General features: G+C 33.7%; 1 protein-coding gene across 3 annotated transcripts in view; it reads left to right on the plus strand.

The window, feature by feature from the left end:
* The first annotated feature begins 7,013 nt into the window (after positions 1 to 7,013).
* Positions 7,014 to 18,152, plus strand: part of mol (dual oxidase maturation factor 1 mol) — a 51,581-nt gene continuing 40,442 nt past the window's right edge. For 2 of the 3 annotated variants that reach the window (XM_036362033.2, XM_036362037.2), the window contains exon 1: positions 7,014 to 7,309. The gene's annotated coding sequence lies outside the window, so the exon portion shown is untranslated. Of the gene's footprint in view, positions 7,310 to 8,397; positions 8,680 to 18,152 lie in introns of those variants that run through there. The other variant, XM_036362034.2, reaches the window with a different exon arrangement.

Genomic DNA, 18,152 nt, shown 5'->3' on the forward strand with positions numbered 1-18,152 from the left:
TTTAAAAACGATATTTAAATATTAATGCATGCATCTTTTTATGAATACAGTAATGGAATTATTTGTAAATATATTTATGGGTTGCGTTATTAATTACGCTTACCTTGAGAAGATTGGAAATTCAGAGGGGTTAGTGTATTTTCAAAGAACAAAGAGACGCTATGAGTTTAGAACAACCTTGCATTCCAATTTAAGGAAAGGCTCTTTAGCGCTTATCATTTTTATGGGCTTCAATAAAGAAGGATTTAAATTATATTATGTATGTATTAAACAAAGTTTCAGGCATGGTGATTCTTTGTGGAAGTATTTTTAATCTAATCTTGAAGAGATTTTTTATCCGTAGAAGCCAACCTTTTTATACCCTGAATAGGGTACATTAAGTGTCCCACGATGCTTGTAACACCCAGAAGGAAACATCGGAGACCCTATAAAATATATATCAAAATGATCAGCTTGAAAAGCTGAGTCGATTTAGCCATGTCCGTGTGCCTGTCCATTGGTCTGTATATACGAACTAGTCCTACAGTTTTTGAGATATCGATATGAAATTTTGCATGTGTTCTTTTCTCTTTGGCCAATATCATCTCAGTTCCCATGTTACTGTGGAGTCCTAAGTTTGAAATACCTATATCTAATCAAGTAAGGCAATTTTATGTTCGGTTAACCGAACATTTTGTAGTCTCGCAATTTGCAAAGATCAAAGCTTGGGAAACACTTTCCGGTGTTGCCGACTCGTCATCCTAATTTTTTATATACATGCAAGACTATATCTTTCTCGATTGCTTTTAAGTGTAACAAACAACCGTTAGGTGAACAAAAATATTATACTCTGTAGCGACATGTTACGAGAGTATAACAATGTCTGCCCTAAAATCGAATGTTTAAGCCTTAGTTTGAAAGATCACAAAACGGAAAGAGCACTCTATCGTAGACTCGGACAAAATCAGTAAGGCAAATAAAGTGTCAGTTAAGAAGAAGAAAATATTGGACGATTATACAATGAGAGTGTAAGGAAAATTTGGTGTTGATGAATTGCTAGCTAAATATTTAAACCCTAACTAAAACTTTTACGGGTTTGTACTGGTTCTACCGTGTAACTATGTATAATTGGATGTGATAGTTTATAATATATTTAATTGAACCAGAATTGTTCAAAAGATTACTTGATTTTCCAGTTAATATTGTTCACCCCTGTGACTTAGCTTTAATTTTCTAAACTAGTGTGAAACTGAATTAGTTTTATTTACTAGGAGATACAAGATCCCGGAGGCACCACTACCGGGATGGGAAGCATTTCAACACTTTCTTCTTGATTCTCTCCCGTTTGCGAGATCAAGGCTTAAACACTTTACAGCTCTATCTTTCAGTTATCCCGCTGAGTTAGTGCGAATGAAAATTGAAGGCCTAAGAAAATTTGTATTGGCCTGAAGGCGCTTTACCAACTTTTAAGATCGAATACGGAAGTTCTATTGTATTTTTATAGCTGCACCAAAGACTACATATAATAGTTCAAGTGCGATCCCCATCGTGAGAATCAGCTATTGAACGTATTCTAACCTAACAAAGCGAAACGTCGAAAACGAAAAAATTAAGTGGTGAATCAAAAGTCGTGAATTACCAATATTTAGCTTTAGTATTCTAAAGTAATTTTATACGATAAATCTATTTTTTTTTAAATTGAAATAATCCTCACTAATTTGAGAATATTACTGATTGGATACAAAATTTATTAGTTAGGAATTTTATTCTGTTGCCTCAAATTGCGTATAAAAATTCTCAAAATGCCGTGAGCATCAATGTCATTTTTTACAAATTGCAATTTAGCAAACAGTTGCAACTCAACTAGAAATCATTAAATTCATTGAGCTATGCCAATAACAACAGGATTATACTCGATAAGCACTCGAAGCGACATCTGAATGAAATCATAGAAAAAAGAGGAAATTTTTTGTTTTGCAAATACAGAAAACATAAAAAATTTTGAAAATGTATTTTTTGATTTTCCTCGCAAAGTTGCGTTCATTAAAAAAGCATTAAATGAGTATTCAAATGAGCAAATGTACACATTCGACCATTTGTAGTGAATGACTTTGTAAATTTCGACGCTTCAAAGTGTGCTTGCGATTCTAAATTGATTTCGTTAATTAAGTGTTAAGAGCATTTGAAATCGAAATTGTTGATTGCATTGAAAAACAAAATTGTAAAGATAATTGTGACGTTTAGAAGTAGAAGGTAAAATGGGAAGGGGCTATAGGAAGTATTGAACTTTCAATATAAAAAGATTAAAAATAATTTATTAAGCTTAAATTGAAAACTTATATAAAAGTGATCACATGCGAATTTCATTGTCAATAAATTTGCAGGAATGCACATGTGGTTTGAGATAAGTACATATATATACGAGCGGATCGGATAAGTGCTTAGACGTAAAAAAGAAAAACGAAAATCGTAGAAAAAAAGGTGATTTATTTCACAACATATTATGATTTGGGTCGATATACTTCCCAACTGAAACTCCAGCTTCTTTAACTCGTCTGAAAAATACGTTTTCTTGAAGCTTTCTATATAGATCGCTTGGCGCTGATCTCCTTCGTCTCAAATTTTGGCCACCGCCTGCCTTTTTCATGTTCGGAAATCAAAACAAGTCTCACGACGAAAACCGGCAGAATAAGCTGGGGAAACAGTTTGTAGTGTATTGAATTTAAGAAAACGCTGGCGATAACTAGAAAGAAATCGGGCGACAGGAGAGTCTTCGCTTTTTTTTCGTAGCAGGTTCGTCAGCTTAACTGCATCGTTTATTGGTTTCTGGTGTGTACCAGTGGACTCATGTTTCTTCGACGGGCACCAAACGATTATTAGACTGCGTCAAACACTATTATAACGTGGACTCACGGTTGCGCTATTTGTTAGGAACGAGTAAACGCTGCACCCATTGCGCCGCCAACTTCATATTTACTCTCTCATACACCTTCCATCAGCGGTACGAGATCGTTTACTTATGTCTCTTTATTCTTCGTGGTGTCATTTTCGTTAGTCTGTCTGTATATACGCGAACTAGTCCCTTAGTTTTTGAGATATCGATCTGGAATTTTGCACACCTTCTTTTCTCGTCATGACTGACATTAAAACTGACCGGTCAAAATCAAGATAAAGATCTTCATAAAATTTTCTATATCCTGAACAGGTTATATTAAGTTTTCCACGAAATTAATAACACCAATAAGGAAACGTCAAAGAGCCTATAAAGTATATACATAAATAAATGATCTGCCTGACGAGCTGAGCCTATTTAGCCATGTCCGTCTATCTGCTCGTCTGTTCGTCTGTATTTTGTATGTTCTATGCAAACTTTTTTAATTGTGAAGGCCGGTTACGTGCTATAGGAAGTGCACCTCTGAAGAGTATTATAGCTAAGGTGCAGCCAAAGTTAACTTTGTTTGTTCTAGAATATGTATTGTAACTTCCATATGTGGCAAAACAATATTACTAGTCTGATTTTGACAGTGGCCGTCTACGAGAATGTGCTTACGAAAGTGAATTTCGCTTACTATATCAAACCGCTCTCGTATATACTTGATCACCCATTTATATAAGAGCTATTTTTATGATATGTCATTGTAATTGACTTTTTTCCTTGTAAACTATAAGCTGGGACTGGGTTTTTACTCAATCTCACTAAATGCCAAATAAATGAGTCTTAAAATGCTTGTAGTGTTTTTGTTGCGCACAACTGTCAATTTACTGCAACTAAATGTGCCTTTCAGCGTAACATTCATTAGGCCTTAATATTCTTATCACATATACACACATATATATAGTTAGATACCTGCATTTAATTATTGTACTTGAAAGTTATTAGAAAGTTGTTTTCTATAAGTTTCCTAGATTTTGTGCGATATGAAATCATAAATGCATACTTGAGAGAAAATATATTTGAAGGAAGCTATTCGAATTTGAGTGTTTTCTAATAACCTTCCGTATAAATAGGAAGGAACTAGTCAACTATTCTTGACAAATATAACAAGCGATTTTTGGTGCGTATATTAGTATAGGGTATCTATTTAGCGGAGTATAATTAGTTAGCGAAATAGCCGTCAAACTTGATGTCAAAGTGAACACATGAATGTGACATTTATGTTCCGTATGCTAGGAAAAATTATCATGAAAAACCTAACACCGCTAAGATTCTGTGCTTTTTTACAGACCACTAAGATTATTAAGATTAAGACTAGGCATTATAATTGGCTAAACAGCCGATGTAGAGTTCGAAGTATTCAGAAGAGGTTTTCCAGAAGTGTATTGACTTTAACTGTTTTAAAACTTATGATGAAACGATAGCTTAAGTACAATCTAGACTGAATCATATAAAGAAATAGGTATGTCTAATAGACCACCTAAATCATGCGATTTTACTCGGTTGAATAAATTTTTGTTGGTTACATCTTGTCAAAAAAGTTCTATTACTATATCTCGATGTTATATTATCACGAAGTTGAAGGCGACGAACATGTGATTGAGTTACCTTGCGCAAACCTTAAAAAATTACTTGTCAAGCTTTTGGCTAATTGGGGGGATATTCGTTCAATTCAGCGACTTGTTGAACAATTGTTTGTTGATCTTATTCAAATCACAATCGAAGTTTAATGTTCGCTAGCTTTCAGATAAGCGTTTTCGTTTAAACCATAATGCAATAACTTTACTTGCAGTAGTATCAGAGTAAAGGCTTCAGTTTGGCAAATCTATTTTAATTTTTTTCTTTGCACATTTAAGCACTACCCTAGTATACAGTAGATGCTCACATTTGAATATACAAAAGTGCGGAACTGCAAAAAATCCGGGTTGAAATTTTATTGTAATTGTAAGTATTAATAAATAAAAGTAGCAATTCAAAATGAGGGAATTCCCTTAACCAAAGGTAGTCCGGTGTAAGTTACATATGTAGTTATTTGAAGGCTTTCAACCAATTTATCTGCTTTGTTTGCACTACCAAATTGATTTGTCCGGCATAATAGGCGCATAAAAATATCTTACTAGATATGGCATACATAAATAGATTACATATTTACATACATATTAATTCCTCTTTCCTTATTCGGTGTTGGTTCAAGTTCAAGTTTTCCATAAATTGTTACGCACATACCTACATAAATCTATATGAACTTTATTTTATGTGTTCGCATTAAATGCAGATCTGGTTTTCACGTAATCGAAAAAAGTTCGAAATCAAAACTATGATTCGAACTGAACGAATAACTGCAGCATTTATTAAACTTTGTGTTTTTCTCTCATCAAAGTGATCGCGTGATGAGTTTTGAGTAAACTTTTCTGTGGGAGATTTGATAATTGGATAACTGAATTATTGGTAGTGCTCAATATATGTTGAAACCGTAGGCGTTGACGGTTATTTGTTGGTGAATTTTTGTTTGTTCACTGGTTGTCGGTGAACATCGGTCAATGACGCATAATTTCAGATTAAATGAGCCATTAATTTAACAGCTAGAGCAAGATAAATATTTTTTTAAAATAAATACATTTAATGTAGATAATTTTCGGATATGTTTATAATATTTTAGCCCAAACTTCCTGATGGATGTTGTCACTCTTTCATCACCTTTACAGGAATATATTTAACTCGCACTTTTATTCTTTGTTGAATAATCTTCAGCTTTTAGTTTTATTTCTTGTATTCCTTCGGATGACAGATATTTTCTTTAAGGACCTCGATACTCAGCAATTAATCTGTAATCTGGCAAGAAGTTGCAACGATCTCGAATCATTTGCTTATATCACTCACTCAACTTTTAGGCGCATGATGCCTCCAGCTTCAGGTTTAGAGAAGTGCGAACCTACAGAGGTTTTGGCATGAGAACCACACCAGATAGTAAGGTGTGACAGTTTACTTTACAACTTTTTTTTTGATTCTGTTGGAAAAATATTCTACCTATATGGCAATGGATCACTGCTGCTCCAATAATAACTTTTCTCTCACACTACTCTAAAGTAACATTACATGTTCAACATACATTTAAAAATGTTTTTCAATTCGTAGATCTATGAGACGAAACGTCATACGTCATACGTAATATTACAAAATTGAGTCTTTAAAATCGCCAGAGTTCACTCACTAGTTTAAAATTTTTTAGCCTGAATAGTGATTATTGTAAGTTTGCAACGAAGGGTTTAGCACAAAGAAGGAAACCCTATAATGTATGTACATATATATGATCAGCGGTGTGAGCTGAGGCGATTCAGCCAGGTTCCTTCGTCTAGTCACTTAGTTTGTGAGTTATCGATCAGATATTTTTCTCCCCAAAAAGCAGTTAATTTGTTGGAACCGCCGACATCCAAAGTTAAAGGGGTTTTTGTCTTCCTTGAGTTCATTTATTTTTTATACAAATATTTAATTATTTAATTGTTGTTTAGAGGAATAGCAAGAATATTAAGAGCGCAGTGATTCTACAGGCAACCACTTATCAGTTTTACTTACTATACATATCTTTAGCACTTTTCATATTTATAAATTGTCAGTTCACAAGTAAATGAGTTGATCATTTAAAGCAACAACAACAGTAAAGAGGAATCAACATTAATAACAGCAAACAGGTATTTAGTTTAAAGCGTAAACCTTTTTATTTCACTTTGATTGCTTTTCGTGTTTTTTTTTGTTTGATTACTCTATGCACTTTTTTGCACAAAGTCAAGCTAATGCTGTGCCCAGACCGGCCAAAAGCCACAGCCACAGCCACAAAGTCACTGCAAAGTCAAGCTGTGGCTAGAGTCACATTCCACTCAGCGCGAGTCGCTCAGCTCAGCTCATTTCCATTCAGTTCCGCTCTGATGTGTGCCGATGGAGCTTTTGACGTTTGGCGCCCCTTTAATTTGTTGTTGTTTTTATTTATTTTAATTTTTGTTTTCCTCGTTTTTTTTTGTGTTTTTACTGTTTTTGTCGTATTGTTGTAGGGGGTTTTTCGAAAAACTTTTGCGCGCTCAACTTAACTGAGTTTTGAGCTTAAAGTGAATATTCAGTTAACTTAAAACAGGCGTGTAAGACGGACGTGTCGGTTACGGAACGCTAAAAGGATTTCGAAAATGTTTGAAGAATACAAGTGATATATTTTGTTTTGTTTTTCATGATAAAATCGAGAATAATAACGACGATTGCGTGAAACGCGTATGACGAACGCGCGTGACGACAACTATAAGAACAAGTAATACAAAACACAAACAAATAATAATAATATAATTATATAAAAGTAAAACAAAAAAATTCCAACAACGGTGTCATCGACGAGGTCTTCAACTAAATAAGGCAAGTGTGTTCATTGTAACCAACAAGTAGCGTCACTAAGTCGAGCTAAGCGACGCCTCAAATATACACTCGCTCACCTCTGTGGTATCTATAAGCACTATGCGTGGAATATGAAAATTCAAAGTGCAACTTAAAGTTGAATAATTTTGCTCTTAACTGTGTGAATATGTGGCGGAAATTTATTGCCTTTTGTGCCTGTTTTTCATTTAATTTAATTAGTAATTAAAAAAAATTCATTCTCTTGTTAGCAGTCACACGAGAAATATGGAAATTCGACTGACAGGAAAAATGAAAAATTACTTAATGCAAGAAAAAAGTGCAAATACAAAATGTACAAAAGTATAAATAAGTGAATTAATGAGCGAATCAGAAGGTCATAAAGGCGCATAAAAATGAAAACAAAAATATATTTTATTTCCAAATTGAGTCAACTTATATAGAATTCATTGTCAAACCAAAAACTACGAAATTTTCCCAAAAAACAAGAAACCGTATCAATGTTGCTTAATTTGTTTTTATGTCATTCGTTGGCATTTAAACACTGTGAATTTTTATTTGATTGGCTCCCACAGTGCGGAAAGAAGATGCGCATGCGTGTTTGCTCTCATGTCATTGCACAAATGCATGGAGCTTAATTATGTAAATACATTAGCACAGCAGTTGTAATAGTGCGATAAAATGGGCAGAAGATATTTAATTAATTTCTGCTTTACTCATAACTTTTTAAAGCAATTAAAATATAATTAAACCTGAATTATTATTTTTTTAATGAAAATATAAAAAGTTATAACAATTATAAGAATTTCTACGGTAGTAAGTATTTGTGCAATACTTAGTGTGGAAAGTAATAAAAAAAATTCTCGATGACAGCTACTTGTGTACAGTGCTGGTCAAGAATTCAGGCTAATATTTTTGTGTGTACTTTTTTCTTAAAACTGTTAATAATTGATGTGAAAAGCTCTTAATTGAGTACGGAAAAAGTTCCACTTTTTTCATCGTTGATATATGCAACTCTTCTTTATGAATATACGATAACCTTTTATAATAAAATATATGTATGAGATGGTGAACTGGAATAAAAACTGGAAGTTCAGAAAATCAAATCATCGAGTTAAATATAAACAATACATTTTCCGAAATTCCTGTCGAATATTAGTAACTCTTAATGTGACTACAATATAATATAGAGTCTCCATAATGTTATCCTAGCCTAGTGGGGAGTTTTTAGAGAGTGTGATCTCCCTCTCAGTCGATGAAATTTTTTTTCCAGCGCAATTTGATTCACTGTAGAAATTATCCAGAATCAGAAATCTGACTGCTAAAGATATATACAATACATAAATAAATACATATGGCAAATGCATGTTAGGGTAAGCATTATTTCCCAAGTTATTTTTTTTTTATCAAACGTTTCCCGTAGTTTTAGGTTTTGCCCTAAAAAAGGATGCAACGTAAACAAGCTCTTTAATTGCAATTTAAACTGTATCTAAATCATGTTTCTCTTTCAAAGTATATAAAATAACATTTTTTGATACTTTGAAATACCATAAACAAGTGAACCAACAACATGGAAAAGATTTTAATCTCTTATAATAAATTTTTTCCAAATCTTCAAAGAAAATAAATTTACAACGTTTTAAATGATATTCTATTACAAAACGCTTAACCCTTTTTCAAAAAAAAAAACACTCCTAAAGTAGTAAAAAAAAAATCAACTTGTTAAATAAAGGACACCCTAATGTATATAGAGCTGGAGTGGAACTATTTTTTAAGTATTGCTACCATTTTCGAGTCTATTTTTGTGAAAATAAATTATTTATAGGACTATTCTAGAATTCGAGTTCATTGCATTACACCTTGTTACACTGTTATGTTTGAAACCCTTTACAACTGTTATGTTTGAAACTATTGTGTTAAATGTTTTAAAAAAATGTCAGAATCATTAATCGATATAAAAAGTTATTAATGAGTGTGACAAAGACTACTTTAAGATGAAATCTCACCCAGTTGGTTCGACAGGACTTCAACAAAATGTGCATTTTCTGGACATTTTTATGCTTTTCTGCTGATTTTTTTGTCCAACAAATTACTACACTCATCTCTGACCAATGTTTTCTCATCGTTTTAATATTGGCTCTAAGCCTAATGGTCAGTAATAGATGTATGCCTTATTTATCCCTTAGATATCGAAAACGAGAGCTTTGGGGACTATAGCTGATTCTGTACCGAAAATATTGGTTAACTTGCGAGATATTTCAAGGAAACTAAGTGATAATCTTTTTCCGACAATAAAATGATTTTATGCGAATAATATAAAAATTAGAATGAATAAATTAAGTTAATCACAGACCCTTAAAGCATTTGGAATTAAAAATTAAATTTTTATGTTTTAATCCCGTTGTTGGGATTAAAAATTAGATTTTAATTTTTTAAACCAAGATATTTGGGATTAAAAATTTAATAATTCTAAAAAAATGATAATTCTAAAGAACATTCTTCTTTTTATTCTTAACTTTATGCTTAAGATTGAAATATTTATATTTTTATTTTTTTATTTTTCAATCGGGTAGTTGGTAGTCGGGATTAAAAATTAAAAATAATTTTTTTTTTTGGGATTAATATTTTTTTAATTTTTATTTTAATCCGGCATGCGGGAATAAACATTATTTTTCTAACTTTTTAATTCCTTATTTGTGATTACAAAATAAAAAATGTGGAAAACGGTTGGCCTCAAGGACCATCCTTGCAACTTCCCTCTAATTTCATACGCTAACGTTCAAATTTCGCTTTTTTCACTGCTTTTGAGCTCTTCGAAATTTTTCGTTTTCGATATCTAGCAAGTAAACTAACCGATTTCGACCCGGTTTGCGGCAAACGATGTGTTTCTTCAAGGTTTAGAACTGATTAGTTTTTGGTGTCGATCGGTCAAGTCGTTTGGAAAAAATTCGAAAAAAACTATTTTTCAAAATTTTTATTTTTGAGATTTCTCGAAATCTACTGGTCCGATTGGGTCCAAACTTACACGAAATTCAAGTGCAATGAAACCCTTTGGAATGCCGTTTAGTTTATTCAAATCGGTTGAGCAGTTGAATAGTTATAAGAGGGTCACATACATCCACACACACACACATACATCCACACATACATACAGACATACGGACATCATCGTAGAAATGTTCGGGGAAGCTTCCTCGACCCTCAGAACGTCGAGATCTGTTGAGAACTCGATTTTTGCAAAATGGGGTGAAACCAATATCTTCCCGATTTTTAGAAAATTTTCCAATTTTCATTGAAATGATATATATTGTTTAATACATTATTTGCAACCGTGCTTGAAGGTTAAAAAGAATAAAGCAAAATGTTTTCTATTGGATGAAAACCCTTGGCCCGTTACGTTTTCAGACTTAATTATATATATGTACATGCAATAGTTGTTTTAAGAAATGCACCTGTGAAGTGTATTATAGCTTCGATGTAGCCGAAGTTAACGTTTTTTCTTGTTTTAAATTAAAAATCTCATTTATCAATACACTTTTTTTGAGGAGTAGTAAATTTGCATTTTTAATCATAACTACTTATTAGTTAAGGAAAATATACTTATAACTGCTTGGATGAAAGTGCGCATACAATACCATTGCACCAATGTTAGTATAGTCAGCGCAGTTTCATCCGATTATGAAACTGAGCCAATGAGCATTCTGCGACCACATATGCCAAGCTTTTTTATTATCTAGCTTTGTAATTTGGTCTGAATATCCCTTCTACAAACACATAAAGTAAAAGGTTGTATACCTTGTATAATATTTAATTAAATGGCATTAATATGAAAAAGTAAAGCAGTCTTTAACATTTAGTAAAAAAGTTGAAAAGTTAAATACAATACATAGGAAATTACAAAAAAATGGTAAAAGTAACATTATTAGGTTATAACAAACATGCCATTAACACAGTTTTAATCATAAACCCAATTTGTGAAGAATAATGAATTTGTGTCTGGCGCTGTTATTAAGCGTAAGTGCTTATCAACATATGTTTGTGGGTATGTTTGTTTGTGTGTAGTGCATACAATATAGCATAAAAAGTTATAATTGCCGAAAAAGCGCTAATAAAAGTTTATAATACAAAATTATAAAAAGTTCAACAAAAATACAAAGCACATATTTATAAACATAAATATAATAGTATACACATGTATGTATTTGTGTGTAAAATAAGGAAATTTATGTAATAAATAATTTTTTCGCTTGCAAATTGTTGTGCGTTGACTGGCAAATGTTTTTATGTTACTGCTATTGTTGCTTGATTCATCAGTTATTACAGCATGAGCAAGCCAAGCAACACGTGTAGATATGTAAATGTGTGTGCACACATACTTACATATGCACATAATCATATGCATTTTTGTTTGGTGTACGAACATAATTTTTTTTTAATTTTTGTTACTTCGTTGCATATTTTTTTCTTTTTTTTTCGCTATTGTTTCTTATCGTCTTTTTGTCGCTTCAAAGCGTTTGTGTGTACTTACTGTTGTTGGTTGGCTCTCATCACCGCCGTTAGTCCATTTCCATTGCACTTTCATTCGTTTACATGTTGATAAGCATACATACATACATACCTACGAGGGCGGTATGACAAATGTTGAGCAGGGTTGCGAGTTTATAAACTACAAAATTTTGGATTAAAAATTAAAATCTCAAACCCGAAAATCGGAAATAAACAGTGAAAATCCTATAATAGGATGGCTCTAAGCGAAAAAGACGAAAAAATGAAAGTTAAAAAGTTTTTTTTTTTTAACTTCCCACTAACAAAATGGAAAATTTTCTAAAAATCGGGAAGATATTGGTTTCACCCCATTTTGCAAAAATCGAGTTCTCAACAGATCTCGACGTTCTGAGGGTCGAGGAAGCTTTCCCGAACATTTCTACGATGATGTCCGTATGTCTGTATGTATGTGTGGATGTATGTGTGTGTGTGTGGATGTATGTGACCCTCTTATAACTATTCAACTGCTCAACCGATTTGAATAAACTAAACGGCATTCCAAAGGGTTTCATTGCACTTGAATTTCGTGTAAGTTTGGACCCAATCGGACCAGTAGATTTCGAGAAATCTCAAAAATAAAAATTTTTCCGAATTTTTTCCAAACGACTTGACCGATCGACACCAAAAACTAATCAGTTCTAAACCTTGAAGAAACACATCGTTTGCCACAAACCGGGTCGAAATCGGTTGATTTACTTGCTAGATATCGAAAACGAAAAATTTCGAAGAGCTCAAAAGCAGTGAAAAAAGCGAAATTTGAACGTTAGCGTATGAAATTAGAGGGAAGTTGCAGGGATGGCCCTTGAGGCCAACCGTTTTCCACATTTTTTTAAATTATAAACAATCTCAAACATTTTTTTTTTATATTTCAATCCGGTAAAATTTTATTATCAAATCGGTATTTGTGATGAGAATTTTTAAAATGATTTGTAATTAATATTTGGTAGATTACAAACTATAAATAATTAACTGTTAATTCAATCACTTTTTAATGTATTATTTGAAACCCTGGTGCCTACGCAATCAAAAGGAAAATTTTCTGAGAACATTTCTTCTTAAAAATAGTGCCCTTTAGCACTCCTTATACTTGACCCAGCGAGGTTCTAACTCATTTTAATCGTCTAAGCAAAAATATTGCTGAAGGTCTACAACAATATAATCTTGGCTCTACTAAGAACCACTCCATAGCAGTGATAAACAACTCATTGGACACAAATGACTGATATTTAAAGTATGGAAACAAAAATAACTCAGGCAGGAACAAGTCGGGAGTTTATGGTGCATGGAGCAGTATTTTGTAATCTAATTCGACCAAAAGGCTATGGGATGGTAAAGATGTGAACCGATGCATTGTCATAATCTGAAAAAAAAATTTTTCCACCTTAAATTTGGTATGGAATCTGGAGTAAACGGTGAATGAGGCAACAGTTCGTAGCCTAATTCTACTAAACTGGTGCAATCGAGTACCGGTGCATTGTCTTGGTGGAAAAATAATTTTTTTCTACGCCAAATGAGATCGTGTTTTCTGTTTAACCACGTGAGTTTCTTTGTTTCAAATGTTTTTGGTTTGAAACTTGTTAAATCAATGTTTATGGTCGCCATCGAAGGAGTATAGTCGCCGACCTCCAAAAACAAGACTCGCATTATTGACCACATTCATTCGAATCTTTTGTTTTCAAACCATTCGCATGAGATCTTTACAGTAGTGGTCTATGAGAATGTGAAACACGATGGTAAGTTTCTTTTGCAGTAAGACAAAATATTTATTGGACCCGCCTCGTACATATCGTTTTCGGCAGCTCACATTGCGGTAGTCATTGCATGCGTTTTTACGGCCCTCTGTTGCTATTTTGCATTACACAAACATACACACATACACATACAACACCATACATGAACATTATATATTTCCACGCACACACATGTATTTATTATGCATTTTTTTGGCAATTCCACGCTGTTTTTAACTCTCTTCTTTGCATTATTTGTCTTTTTGGATTCCTTTTTTTTTGGTATTTGCCGACTCTCTCACTCTCCCCAATATTTCGCCGCCAAAATCATGAGTAAATATTAAGTCATTACAACAACAACAGCAGAAGCACGTAGTCATAAACTGTATAAGCTGTTTGTTTGTTTTCAAAGTTTAGTTGTTGTTTGTGTTATTACATAGTTGCATTTTTTTCGTTACTACACTTTATTTGTTTGTTTATTTTCGTCGGTTTCGGCGCTTTTTGGGCGCATGTTTGTTTCTCTGCTTCCAGTTTTTTGTATTTTGCAAAAATTACAAAAATACGCTTTTAACGCTATTTTAGCCTCTTTTTAACGGTTCACTATTTCAATTAATTTCTTTCATGACGTTGGACTAAGTGCCTATATTTATGTATGTATGTGAAAATATCCGGAATTACCAATTATATTAAAGTGCAATCATTCATCAATATTAATTTTATTCTCTATAAAAAAACTTTATATTGAATGACATACAAAAGAGTGTGCTTGTCTACTATAATAATAAATGTTGGATGAATTTAGGCGTAAGAACTCTAGGAGAAGTTTTGTTCAATATTTAAAAGGTTACCCATTCGAACTGGGTTTTCCTAATCACTTCTGCCCTTGGTTTTATTGTGGAAGTTGCCGAATGGGCAGAAAACATTCCCCAAATAATTTTGTAGAAAGTTGCCGTATTGACAGCTCTCGGTCGATTTTAATTCGGAAACTTTTCAGTTACGTAACAGTTTTCAGAACGGGTTACTCCTCAGCAGACAATTAAATATCGCTGAGCTTCTTTTTACCATGAAATATTTTCATATTGAGTCTATAATTATATATAAATTTTCTCGGTCATTTGGAGCCGCTTTAAGCTTTAGTTAGAGGCACAATTTTGTGAAATAAAATTAAGCTATAACATGCAACCGGGGCTTTTTCTACGACGAAAACAATCACAAATATCTCGAAAATCGATTTGTAGTAATTATACCTTATATTTATGAATATTTTTAAATTCCAATTAATTTAATTACAGCTTCATTATGTTTTGAAAAGCGATAAATTCCGATCAAAGCGTCAATAGTCTCGGGCTTATCTGCGTAGGCAACTAATCTCACGTACCCCCACAAAAATAGTCCAGCGGTGTTAAATCGCACGATCTTCGAGGCAGCGTTACAGGCCCACGACGCGAGATAATGTTTCGTTGGCTGTATGGCATGTAGCGCCGTCTTGTTGGAACCAAAGATCTCCACATCAACATCATTTATTTTATTTATATTATACATTGGTAAGAAAATTAGCTAATCAAGTCTGGCAAAAGTTTAAAATTTATAAGAGGATCTCTCTGAGTTAGCCGATGAGAAAAACGCGATTGTTTATCAAACATTTCTACTAAAGTTAAAAAAAAATTTAGCAATATTACCTTGTTTCGATTTCTGATTATTTATCTATGTATTGCGTACCACTTTAGGTGAGGTATCAGACGACATTATAGGGCCTTTTAGAAAGAAAAATAAAATAATTAAAATAAAGATGCGGAAATATTCCGTTGCTCAGAAAACGCGGTACAGAATAATTGTCTATACTACATCTCCAGTAATTTCCTCTGGAACAAAGTCTCACATATATGAATTTACAGTAGTTTATCTCAGGGAGAATGAAGTTTAAATTTTTTCAGAGCTTACTAAAGGTCTTATAATAGTATTGTATGTTATAACTTTTCAGTAGCCTTTTGCCTTGAAACTGAGACATAAGAGTCTCGGTTTAGGCTCTCTTAAGCTCCGTCAGAGGATACGATTTCTGAGTCTTTGTAAATTCTGCGAATGTTGTGAGCTATTTTAGATAGTTTTTTCGGTTGCTTGTTTGTTTTAAGGGTATTGTGTATGTCTTATTTATAGTTTCCGCAATATTTGGCTTTTTACTGAATTAGGCATCAATTTTAGTCTTCAAGAAGTTACGAGAGTGGAATACTACTGAAAGCTAGTAGTATTTAGCAACTTCTAACGGACAATGGATTTTATGACAGCTTTTCTTGGCAGAAATGCATTCATCATCGCTTTTAGAATTTACTTGTTTGGGATGTTAGTTAGAAAAGCGCCCTGCGTATTGGCAGTGCACATCTCTAGCCGCTACATAATAGCGACGACAATAAATTGTTAAGGTTAGTTTCGCCTTACATTAAATTAGGTTTCAAATTTCTGGCTTACTTCAAATGAGAAGTTTATAAGAAGTATTTAGAACTCACGTTTGCTCCCGAAGAGTTAAAGGAATTGCAAGTGCTTCAACCGATTTTCAAATTCCTAGTATTTCATACATCTTTCGAAACAGTACGCACTGCAGAACCTTTTGTTATTTAATTAATTTCAATTGTGCAAACATTATGAAGCTGAGCAACTACTTCAGCGATTCAATTTGCGAGCAGTAACATTCGGTGGGGCGTGCTCCCGCGTACCTACTTAATTTTTATGGGGAAGCCATTCGCTCACGAATATTTGCTTATGTTTTGCATTTCGCACACTTTTGTTTTGTTTGCGCTTTGCTTTGGGAGAATCGAAATTAACGTAATTATGTTGGTGTTGCATTCTCAGCGTGGCGCCACATTATTTTTACCACCAATGAACCGATGTTTATGAGTTGTAAAAAAGCCGTAAAATACTGCGGAGCGCGCTGAATACTGGCTGGTAGTAGCCGCCTGTGTGTGTGTGGTTTTCATTTTTGGCAAATATTAAGACCAGAATGCAGGGAAGTAGAGTAAAATAAACTTCATTTACAAAAGCGGAAGTGGAAGTGCAAAGAAAACAAAATAATAACACAAGCAAAAAGCAAGAAAATTAAAAAGTGTTTGAGTGTATTTATGTGTGTGTGTGTGCGAAAAATGAAGGAAGGATGCTTTTCCCGTTTTCAACACACACAGCTATGCATTAAAATAGATATTGAAAGAAAAAAATGGCGCACAAAGAAATAAAAATTCCACAAGCAATACTCATCAAGCTCAATGCTCAATGCTGCTGCAACTGGCCGAGTGGCCGCCATAAAAGTGCCGGGTGCGCCATTAAGCGCTGCTGCTTGGCGCGTGAAGCGCTGAGAGACAACACAACCAGCCGGGCAGCTATGATATCCGCAAGTTTTTTTTGCTTTCTGACATGCGGATGCCGCCACAGACGCTATACACACAAACAAACGCATACTTTCGCATACACACCTGCGATGCGGCCGGCCAGTTGCTGCGGTTGCCATAACTACTACGCGCTTGTTTTTGTTTGTGTTGTGTGTATTTCTGCCGCTTATTGGTTTCTTCCTCTTCTTTGTGGCTGTTGTGGGCTCACGGTTTATGGTGTGTTTGCTGTTGCTGGTGGCGCTGCCGCTGCCGCAGTATGTAATCATTGGTGCTAGCGCTGTTGTTATTGTTATATCACACATTACAGTGCGTGCACATATTCGTACACACATATATACATACATATGTACATAGCGTCGTACAGTGAGTACTTGTTTGCTTATGCATTGGGTTACTTCCTTTTGCACTGTGCAAAACAATTTCACTTTCGGCTGTGAAATGCGGTAAGCGGCTGAGTAACGTGAAATGTTGAAAGCGAAATCAACGAAAACAAAAGTGTAAATGCAGAAAAAAGCATAAAAACATAGCCGTTGAACAGGAAATATATCAAAAGTGAGTAGTGTTTGAATTCGAGTCAGTTTTGATGGAATATACGTATGTAAATATTAGGTGGTGGTATTCACTATGTGGTGAAATTTATTGTATGGGATATTCATAGTGACAGCGATTAAACGGATTCTATGTACATATGTACATTTTGGAACTATTGATAAGATGTTAGGTTAATCTGGGTTTTGGTTTTTATTTTGGAGACGAAGTCTCAGCTGGTCTTTTGTGATGTGAAAACGTTAAATTCGGATTATACGAAGCTAGATAGAGATATGACAGCTATATATTACAGTAGTCCGATATCGACGCTTTCAACAAATGAGCAGCTTCTTGGAGAGTGTGCAAAATTTCAGATCAATAACTCAAAAAATTAATGACTCAGCTTATCACGCTGATGATTTACGTATACCAATATTTTATATGATCTCTGACTTTTGCTATAAATGAACTAAATATACCCTGTTCACCATCTCCTATTCCTCCAGACAACTTTGATAATTGACGTCCGTAAATAATTTTAATCGGACCGTGTGTACGTCTATTGAATAATGTCCGGTTAGAACTTGCAGCTCCATTAACTTTGTGAGGAGCAAGTAGTTAAATGGCTTCCTTGCGTTCCAATTTGGGCCAGAAGTATCTCGCTGCCTC

This window comes from Bactrocera oleae, chromosome 3 (genome assembly GCF_042242935.1).
Source record: "Bactrocera oleae isolate idBacOlea1 chromosome 3, idBacOlea1, whole genome shotgun sequence".
NCBI classification, from domain to species: domain Eukaryota; kingdom Metazoa; phylum Arthropoda; class Insecta; order Diptera; family Tephritidae; genus Bactrocera; species Bactrocera oleae.